Source organism: Erithacus rubecula, assembly GCF_903797595.1.
Source record: "Erithacus rubecula genome assembly, chromosome: 19".
In the NCBI taxonomy this organism is placed as follows: domain Eukaryota; kingdom Metazoa; phylum Chordata; class Aves; order Passeriformes; family Muscicapidae; genus Erithacus; species Erithacus rubecula.
Genome location: NC_136671.1, coordinates 4,499,037 through 4,508,281, shown reverse-complemented (window position 1 = coordinate 4,508,281; position 9,245 = coordinate 4,499,037).

The window sequence follows — 9,245 nt, the reverse complement described above, 5'->3', positions numbered from 1 at the left end:
GTCTAGGATTCCCTTTGCTGGGAAATCCAGAGTTTTAAAGCAGTTTTTGTGTCCCCTGTGCTGTATCAGACAGCTCTGAAGAAGCTCTTGGTCCTGAGTAGCCTCACCTCCTCAGACAGTCACACCTTCCCCTCCCAGCCCAACCCCAGGAGTCAATGGGATGGGAATTTTCCCAGGTGGCTTCAGGGAGGCTGCACAAGCCAAGGTTTGGCAAAGCTATGGAAGCATTCAGAGCACCAATTTTAATAGACAGGCAAATGAGGAGGTGGCAGAGCTCGTGAGAATGTGATGCAGAGCAATTGCATTACACAGATGATGATTTTAGTCTGAAGAGCTCTGAATTCCCCTCTAAAATCTTCTCTTGGGAGTCTTAGTTCTTAAGTTAAATGACTAATTAGAGCCTGTTCACACCACAGATCAGCCAAGCAAGGCAAACTCCTAAGAGCTAATGCTGCTCACTTGCTCTCAGAGGAAGCTGAAGGTCTCAGGATCCTGCAGAGGCATTTTCCCCTTGGAAATCTGTGCCTGCTACCAGGAGAATTGAGATGGGAGGGAGGCAAAAAAAAAATCCTCCCCCATCAGACAGGGCCTGTATCAATCTTTCTCTCAGGCCAGTTTCTTTGCCTTATTTTTCCTCTGCTTGAACATCTTGTTTAGTGGGAGAAAAAATGTGAAACTAAGTGCCCCAAGCTGAGAGATGTTGGGCACCCAGCGGGACCCTGACCTCCCCTGTAGGTGACAAATTGGATGGCATGTCAGCTGAGGAGGGAGGGAGGGGCAGGGCTCACAGGCTGGGGGGGTAAAGTTACAAAGCCAACATCTGTTCTGAGGGGCTGTATGGGCTGCAGGCCTTGGGGGAATGGCCTGGGGTCACTGCAGGACAAAGCTGGGGCTGTGCACGGGGTGAGTCTGAGGGGATATAGAATAGGTGCAAATATAGAAAAGAGATCCTGAGGGGTTGCTTGTGGAGGGATAGAAAGTGGAGAATGAATCTTCAGAAGGAGCAGTGATGTACTCATCTGTGAGGTACACAAATCTGGGTTTGGTTTTCTTATCTCAGGGCCCCACAGGAATTAGTCATCCCTGAGTAATGGAGGGAAGCAAAGCTGTTATTCATCCCTCCCAAAGTCCCTCCTCTGCTCATCTCCTGCATTCATATCCTCTGTCTCTGATTTGTATCTTTCTTGCTATTTTGCCCCATAAGCCACTGGAAAAAAAAAAAATAAAAAGTTCTGTAGGACTGGCAGCCTGAAGTCATCAAGAGAGATGATGTGCCACAGCTTCCTTCCATGGAGGAACAAGAGCCTGGGCAATGGCATCTCTCCTGCATTCAGCTGTGAGATTTTGCCCCAAATGCCTTCTGTCATCTCAGCAGACCCCATCCTTTTTGCTTTAATTGATTCTGTCTGGCTTTAACCTGATGCGAGGAGAGACCTCCCACCGTGAGCACTGAGAGCTGGTTTGTGCACGGGGAGCTGTGAGAAGCACGAGGTTATTTTATTGAAAAAGGGAGACAAGGATGTTTTGGGAAGGACCCTGCCTTCTGTAAACCCATTAACAATTGGAATGAGGCCTTTCACTTCCATGCAGGCTTTGTGGGAAGTGCTTGTACAACTGGAAAGCAAAGAGCTGTAATAATAATTGTGCATTTTAGCCATGTGTAGGGTTTCCTGAAGTCATCCACAGTTGGGTTGGCTCCATGCTGTGGGAGACAGTTCTGGAGTCCTGGCCTTTCCCTGGAGGTCTCGGGGAAAGGAGAAGGGAATGGGCTGTGCTCACCCCAACTGCACGAAGGCAGAGATGAGAATAAATAGGGAAGTTGAAAAGGAAACCTCCATTGTGAGTCTGCTCAGTCAAAGTCTAAACAGTTGAGGAGTTTGTTTTATCAAATCAAAATATTTTGGTTGAGTGGTGGTGTTGGCTTGAGTCAGTGTGTCTGGGCTGACACAGTGTTGGAGAAACACTCAGGTTTGAGGGGCTGGGTCCCTGTCATGGGGTTCAGAGCTCTGAAGCCGTGGGAGAGGGGGGTAGTGCTCATTGTGGCCAGGGGAGGTTGGATAGGAGCAATCTCATTTGCCATGGCTTGGATTTAGAGTGTTCAGATATTTTAAGGCCTCTTCAAAGCTGCTCTGAGGCCCTGTTGAGTCTGATTAAGTGTGCTGCTGCTTGGACCACAAATAAGGGTTTTAAGTGGAATGAGAAGATTTTTGAGGGAAAACAGATGAATAAGTATGGAGAGTTAATTATCTGCAAACCCTGAAATGGCATGAGTAATAAAATATAGATAGGTACACACTTACTCCTATCATGCCATTAGTGGTCTGTGTGTCTGTGTCAGGGAATGATGTGCAAGACAATACTCCAAAATACAAAAGCACTGCCTGCCAGCACTGAAGGCTCAGCTCTTTGGAAGTGTGATCTAGTTGAGGTGTTCTTCCAAAAGTATCTTGCCAAGAACTCTGGTGCTGAGGATCTAAGAACAAAACAAGGAAAGCAGTTGAGGTCAGGCTGGAATAGATCCTGTGTAGCTCCTGACCTCTCCCACATCTCCCCAGATACAATTTCCAGTGAGAGCTCATTGTTCTTCTCAAAAGAGATTTGATCTTACCTGTTAGTTTTGCTTAGGATGTGATAGAAACTGTAGAAAATAATACCATGTAGTTTTTGCTCAAGTCTTTCTTCTTTTCCTTCCCTATCCCAGAAATATTTCCTTTTTTTAACTTGTTTTTAGCCATTCCACCTGACCCTTCAGTATTTCCATGTTTCAAGGAGATTTAGCCAAATGGTGTGTTTCCATGGCTGATATGCAGCAATAATGCAGGGTTAATACCTAATTAGTTCCCAGGGACATTGAGCTTTTCATGGATATTCAGTAACAAAAGCGACAACAAACAAGCTGAATTCCTAGGTCTTAATTCATCGGGGAGGAGGAAATAGGAACCTAAAAATGCAGGAACTATTCAGTGCAGTCTGAAAGCCCTGTTCTTTCTCTCATGAAGCCCAGAGGATGCTATAGTAGCTGACAGGGGAAATATAACCTCCTCCTCCTGCTTCCCTCCCTCCCTTCAGGGGGGCTCTAGATGTGTCTGCATTTGCAGCCCTGACATCTCCAAACAGGAAAATTCCCAGTTCTGCAACACACTTTAAACAGCTCCCTGCCCATTCCCCTCCCTGCCTCAACCCCCAGCCAACCTGACCCTGGGTTTTTTTGACATGCAGCCATACCTGATCAGTGGTATCCCCAGCAGCTGGATGTGATCAGAGCTGGCCTTCCACCTCTCAGGATGGCGAGCATATGGGCCCTCGGGCTGCAGCCATTATGTTCCTGAGCACTGAGCTTGTCTGCCCCTGGCTACAGAGGGTTTCTTCCCCTCTCAAGCAATTGCAAATAAACCTTTCTGATAAGTAACAGCAAAACAAACAGGCCCTTTGGCTCTATAGGCAGTGAGAAAGAGGGAGGAATAAAAACCTGACCCGATATCAAAATCTTTGCTGTGTTTAGGCAGTGCCTCCAGGAGGGAGAAGCTGTCTGCCCTCAGCCAGACAGAGCTTTTTCTGGGAGCAGGAATGGTTTCAGGATGATTAGCCCTCAGTGCTTTGCAGCCAGGCCATGGTGTGGGAGCTCCAGGGGATGGAGGAGGTTTGGCTCAGAGAGCAGTCCTGGAGATCATCTGGACCATCAAAGCAAAGCTTTGAGCTGACCCATGTGAGCAATCTGAAGTGAAGGGGTTAGAGGCTGAGAGTTGTGAGGGTCCTCAGCCCTGAGCAGGAGGGTGATGCAGTGCAAGAGTTCAGAGCAGCTGTGGGAAGAGGCTGGGGACAATCCCAGACAGCCTCCCTACATCCTTTCCTATTGCCAAGAAACTTCAAAAAGTGTCTCAGGTTCTGGAAGGGCTCACAGGAGGCCTCTGGCACTTGGCACTGTGTGTGCCAAGCAAAGTGTAGCCTAATCCCCATGTCTTGGGGTTCACTGTGATGCTTGGAGATCTCAGCAGGGGTCCCTGAGTGTCCCCACCACCTTCGTGTGACCTGAGCCCTCTGGAAAGCTTGAGGCAACAAAGATTTTTGCATAGAATGTATTATAGAAATGATGGAGTTTGCCTTCCTTTCCTGAATGCCAAGAAAGCAAGGCTTCAGCCTTCCCACACAATCCTGGCTTTCCAAAACTGTGTAACTTAGAGTATGTGCGCACCAGGGCATTGAGATGGGACCTGCCATAATCTTCAAATTATGGTCTAATTAAGGATGGGAAGAACACCCTCATTTTGCTCTCTGAAATCTGCTAACACCCACTGTTGGTCCCCCTGTGTGTGTCGTACTTGAATAGCCAGGGCCACAGAAACCTGTGGATGAACAGACAGGGGAAAAGCTTGCTCTGAGATGTTAAAAAAATGTGATGAAAGTTGATGAGCTGAAAAGCTGCCTGACAACACAACCCCTTTCAGGCCAGGAGTCCGTGTTCTGGGTAGATGTCCCACTTCTCCAGGGTTCCTTGAAGGGCTGAGCCTCTCCAGTGCACTCCCAGCTGGGGTAACTGCAGTCAATAAATGATGGACTTTTTCCACTTGGAAGGCAGACCTGTGAGGAGCCTTTGAACCTTTGCCTGGGCAGGGCCATGGTGAGCTCGGACACTGCCTGGAAACGCTGCCAGAGTCTGCAGCAGGCTCGTGCTGGGGGCTGGGAGCACATGAAGGGCCCGTGGCCCTGTCACCTGGGGCTGACAGGGGCCAGAGCACTGATGTCACCACAGTTACAACAGATGGTACCAGGGTCAAGCAGTGCTGCTGCCAATGCCTCTTCTCCTTCAGCAGGAATTGCTCCTGTGCAGGGATGGAGTTCTGCACCCCTAAACACGTGAACTGTGGAGAGGAGCTGGAAATCCATCTGGGAAATGCATTCAGAGAGGGGAAAATGAGAGCATAAGCCATGGGATCAGCACCAAGTGGGCCAAACATCGCTGTCAATTACATCCCAAGCAGCTCCATTGAAGCAAACAGCATTAATTGTAGATTTATGCCAGCATTTCTGAGAGTCACTCCTGGGACAGAGCCAGTTCTGGTAGAGGATTAATCTTGTTGGAAAACTCCCTCTTATTCTTTGCCTGGTGTCTGACACTTGCACATGCACACAAACAAATCTCAGTGACCCCCCGCCAGTCCCGTTAACTAGCAGGGAATGTGGGATGTGAAACCTTAGCTTCCCCTCCAGCACAGCCCTGCATCTGCCACAGCCCTTTTGCAAGGCAGGACAAGCCACCTGCTGCTTGTTTTGCTCAAAGAGAAAATGTTTGTTTGGCACATAGGAAACAGCCAGTCTGGTCCCACGGGAGGGAGCAGCCATTTGTCATTGCCACAGTCTCCAGCACAGGTTCTCAGCACCTTCCAGGACTGGCCATTTTCTCTGGATGTTCGTCCACCTGCCAGTAGTTCAGTGGTTGGCTCTGTCTGTTGGGGGTATTTCTCAGATATTGACATTTGGTCATTCACCTCAGGACACAGGAAAATACAGTGTGTTCTGTCCCCACATGTGCATCCCTTCTCAGCTTAAAAAGCAGCAGAGAAAGCCATGCATTGCATAGCAGGGGTGTGTGTCCTTTACATATGGACTCACGTTTGATGATGGGACACTTGTGCAATTCAAGGTCTCCCAGAAACACGGATCTTCTCTAGTTCTGACTTCTGTCTGTGCCTTAAGGATGGTCAGTGGCATCCTTTGACCACACTTCCATTGCACTCCATGTGACTCTGGAGTGTGATTTATTTTTTTTTAATCCAGATTTGCCAGTGGAAGTGCTCCAGATGCTTCCCTGAAATCTCAGCAGCAGAAGGGATAGTTTAAAGGTCTCAAGCAGCAGGCTGGGAATGCCTCCATTCCTCGAGAACAGCAGGCTCAGCTCTGCTCAGCCTTTCCCCCTTCTGAGGGCAATAAATCGAATACCATTCTGTTTACTGCCTGCCCACAAGTTTCAAGTGGAAGAGGTGAAGCAGAGCCTGAGGCCAGCCACTCCATGGGTACAAATCAGTGTGGCTGTGCTGGCTTTCCCCAGCTGTGGGGCTGGCCCCAAGGTTTTGTGTTCACATTATCCTGGGGCTCTTATTGCAGGAATGCAGGGTTAACCAGATGTGCTGGTCACAACATCCCCTCCCGAAGTGACAGGGTACCAGCTGCCACTCCTTGCCTTTGGAGCAGCCTGGTGTGGGCTGCCTGCAGCATGGAAGGTGCTCTGGGATCCTGGGGAATGGCCACCAGCACATCAGTGTTCCATCAGCCCTGTTCCAAGACACAACACTGAGAGAGTAAGAGCAGTCGAGGAACTTTTCCCCTTGGAAGTGATGTTCATCTCCTCCCCCAACCCAGCATATGGAATTCTGGATCACATTTCTCTCTCTTGCCAATAAATATTGCAGATTTATTGCTCTCTACCTGGTGGGTAGTAAATTGCATTCCACCTCTGTTATAAGGCTCTTTGCTATGACACAGCCTTGCAGCTCCATTAAACCTTAATTACAGCAACACTTCATTGGGTTGCTGCGATGGCCCGAGTGCCATTGCAGTAGGGAGGATGTATGGCCAAAACAGCCTGATGCAGAGGGGCTTTGTTTTGTTTTCTTTCCTCCCTTTTTGAGGATTATGGAGAGTTGAGCCCAGCAAGGGGAATAGAGGGAGCCTCAGTCTCTGCTCTCTGCTCATTTTCCACAACAGCTGGCGTCACCTGCCGCAGCCCCGGCAGCTCCTCTGCGCCCTGATGAAGTGCTCAGCAAACAGCCTTGCAGGCTGCCTCTGGTAAAGGGCTGATTTGCATTTGTGCTGATGGGATGATCCCAAAGCCAGAGTTATCCCTGGGTTTGGTTGTGTGAGGAACGTGGAGTTTGGCCAAATGGAGCAGCAGGAGCAGCACGGCCCTTGGATTTCTATAGGCTGCAGCAAGGTGAATTTAGGAGCAGCTGTGCTGGTGTGCAGCTCATCCTGCAGCAGGCAGCTTGCTCTGTGCTCTGTGTCAGCTCAGGGCACTGTTTCTGGTGCCATCTCTCCTTCCCTGCAGCCTGTGGCAGGGAGTGAGGCTTTGCTTCAGCAACCTCTGGCTGCTGAGGCAGCTCCTCAGAGGCCAGTGCTGCCCGATGTTTTCCCCAAGCTCCTCATCCCTGCTGCCTGTGGCCCCAGGAAAGGCTGGGAGAGGGTGGAGGGCTCGGTGCCTCTGGACATTGCCTGTGTGGATAGATGGTTCTTGTTTCCCCTCTCCAGCCAGGCATGGAGCAAGCTCAGCCTGGAGCTCCAGGAGAGGCTGCCCAGTGCCTGTGCTCCCTCCAGACTGAGGGAATTCTGCCTGGTCTTATGGCTTTTGTTTTGGAGATCCTTCCTGGTGTGGGTTGAGTCCCTCAGCCCCTGATGCAGGTTCAGTAGGAGTGTGCACTGTGCAGACACTTCTCCTCATGTGGATGCTCAGGCCTCTCAGTGGGATGATGAGCTAACCAGAAGGCACTAATGGCTACACCAGCCACTTGGATTTGGTGCTGTTCCAGAGGTGAGGCTGTGCTGTCAGATCTGCCCAGGACAAGGGCTGTTTCATTCCCAGTTTGGAAATTATTTACCTCCTTGGCCATACTGGTGTGATACCAAGTGTCAGATGTGGAGTAGCTGTGCCAGTAACCAAAATGCTGGGATTAGCCTCAGGGATTCCCTTTGCCTTCAGTACTGATCCAGACTGTTGTGGTCACTCTGTGTAATGCTCATCATCCTTGTAAGTCCATTCATGTGAGCAAGGATGTTTATTTCCTTGCATTTGCCACACCTATAACTTTATCTGGTCAAACATCCACACAGGGTATACTCAGTATCCACAGGGAGTTGCAGATAGGCACAGAAATCTTCTACACCACTGCTAGTGCAGAAAGCACTAGAAACCAGGAATCAGCTAAAATCCTTCTACAAATTGAGTTGCTGAACTCCTTAATGAACAACCAGCACATGGGAAATACTTTCCTATGGAGAGCCTGTGTTCAAGCCTTGTTTGTCCTCATTCTCCCCTCTTGCAGCAACCTTGAGATGTCAGACGTAGGAAATGTGGCCACAGCTGTTTATGCACTTAGAGGGTTTTTTCCAAGGCCACATCCTTCTATTCTCCCCCAGATTACTTGAAAAGATGCTGTGGGGACTCCAGCAAGCCAAGGTCTATGTGCCATGTGCAGGTGTTGCCAGGAGATTGACATTCTGAACATTTGAAAGCTATCAGAGAACTCATTTGCTGGTGGGTTTTCCCCCTCTCCTCCCCTCTCAGACTGTGTGCTGCAAGACTTTTTGCTGGAGATTGATATTTCTAGCAGAGCCACATTATTCAAGCCATAGCCAAACAGGACAGCACGTATTTGGAAGGAGATGGGCACTTCATCCTTCTCAAAATGTTCTCTGGGATGAATTGTCCCTCACCAAAGCCCTGTCCAGCCCTGACTTACCTTCCTCTATAGGGCAGTTAAGTCATGCCCACCCTAAGTGACTCAGAAAATACCACTGCATCTTCTAGGAAAATGTCATCACCTTGATGAAAACTGAGTATTTTTCTGTGAAAATGGATAAATTCTGAAGAATCTTTGTTTTAAATAATATGAGGGAAATAGTATCACAGGTCTGACTTTGGTAGGTACAAACCAAAGGAGTTTGTTCTTTCTCCTTGGAGGGAAAACTTTTAATTTTTAAAATGCAGTTTATGTGTAGGCAAATTAAAGATGTGTAAAATTAAATGGGAATGTTTTGAAGGGATTGAAAATATATATTTTGATTAACTCAAATGAATTTAAAAATAAATCATGGGGAAAATGAAATGTTGATGAAGGATTTTTTTGGTCCTCATTTGAAATGAAAAATAATTTGCAATCTTGACACTTTCACAGAATGAAAAGTCCATTTGCTGATTAAGGTCCAGATTCATCCTGGCTAATTTCAGGCACTATTGAACTGCTTAGTGCCAAAGGGCACTTTAATCCACCTGAGGTTTAAATTGCCCTCTGGAGGTACCTATTTCTTCCATTGATAAGACAAGGGCAACGTGACTGGTCCTACGTGTGTCTGAGATAACCACCTGAAGCTGGGTGCCATGGATAGGGTGCAGTGCTTGGCCTTGTTTTGGTGACCTCTCAGGTCCCTTCCAGCCCAAACCATTCCATGATTTTGTGATTCTGGCTGTTCTGAATGCTGCTCTTGTGTTCATCTGCCCTTCCATCTCTCCCCTCAAAATCTGAGGGACTTGAGCT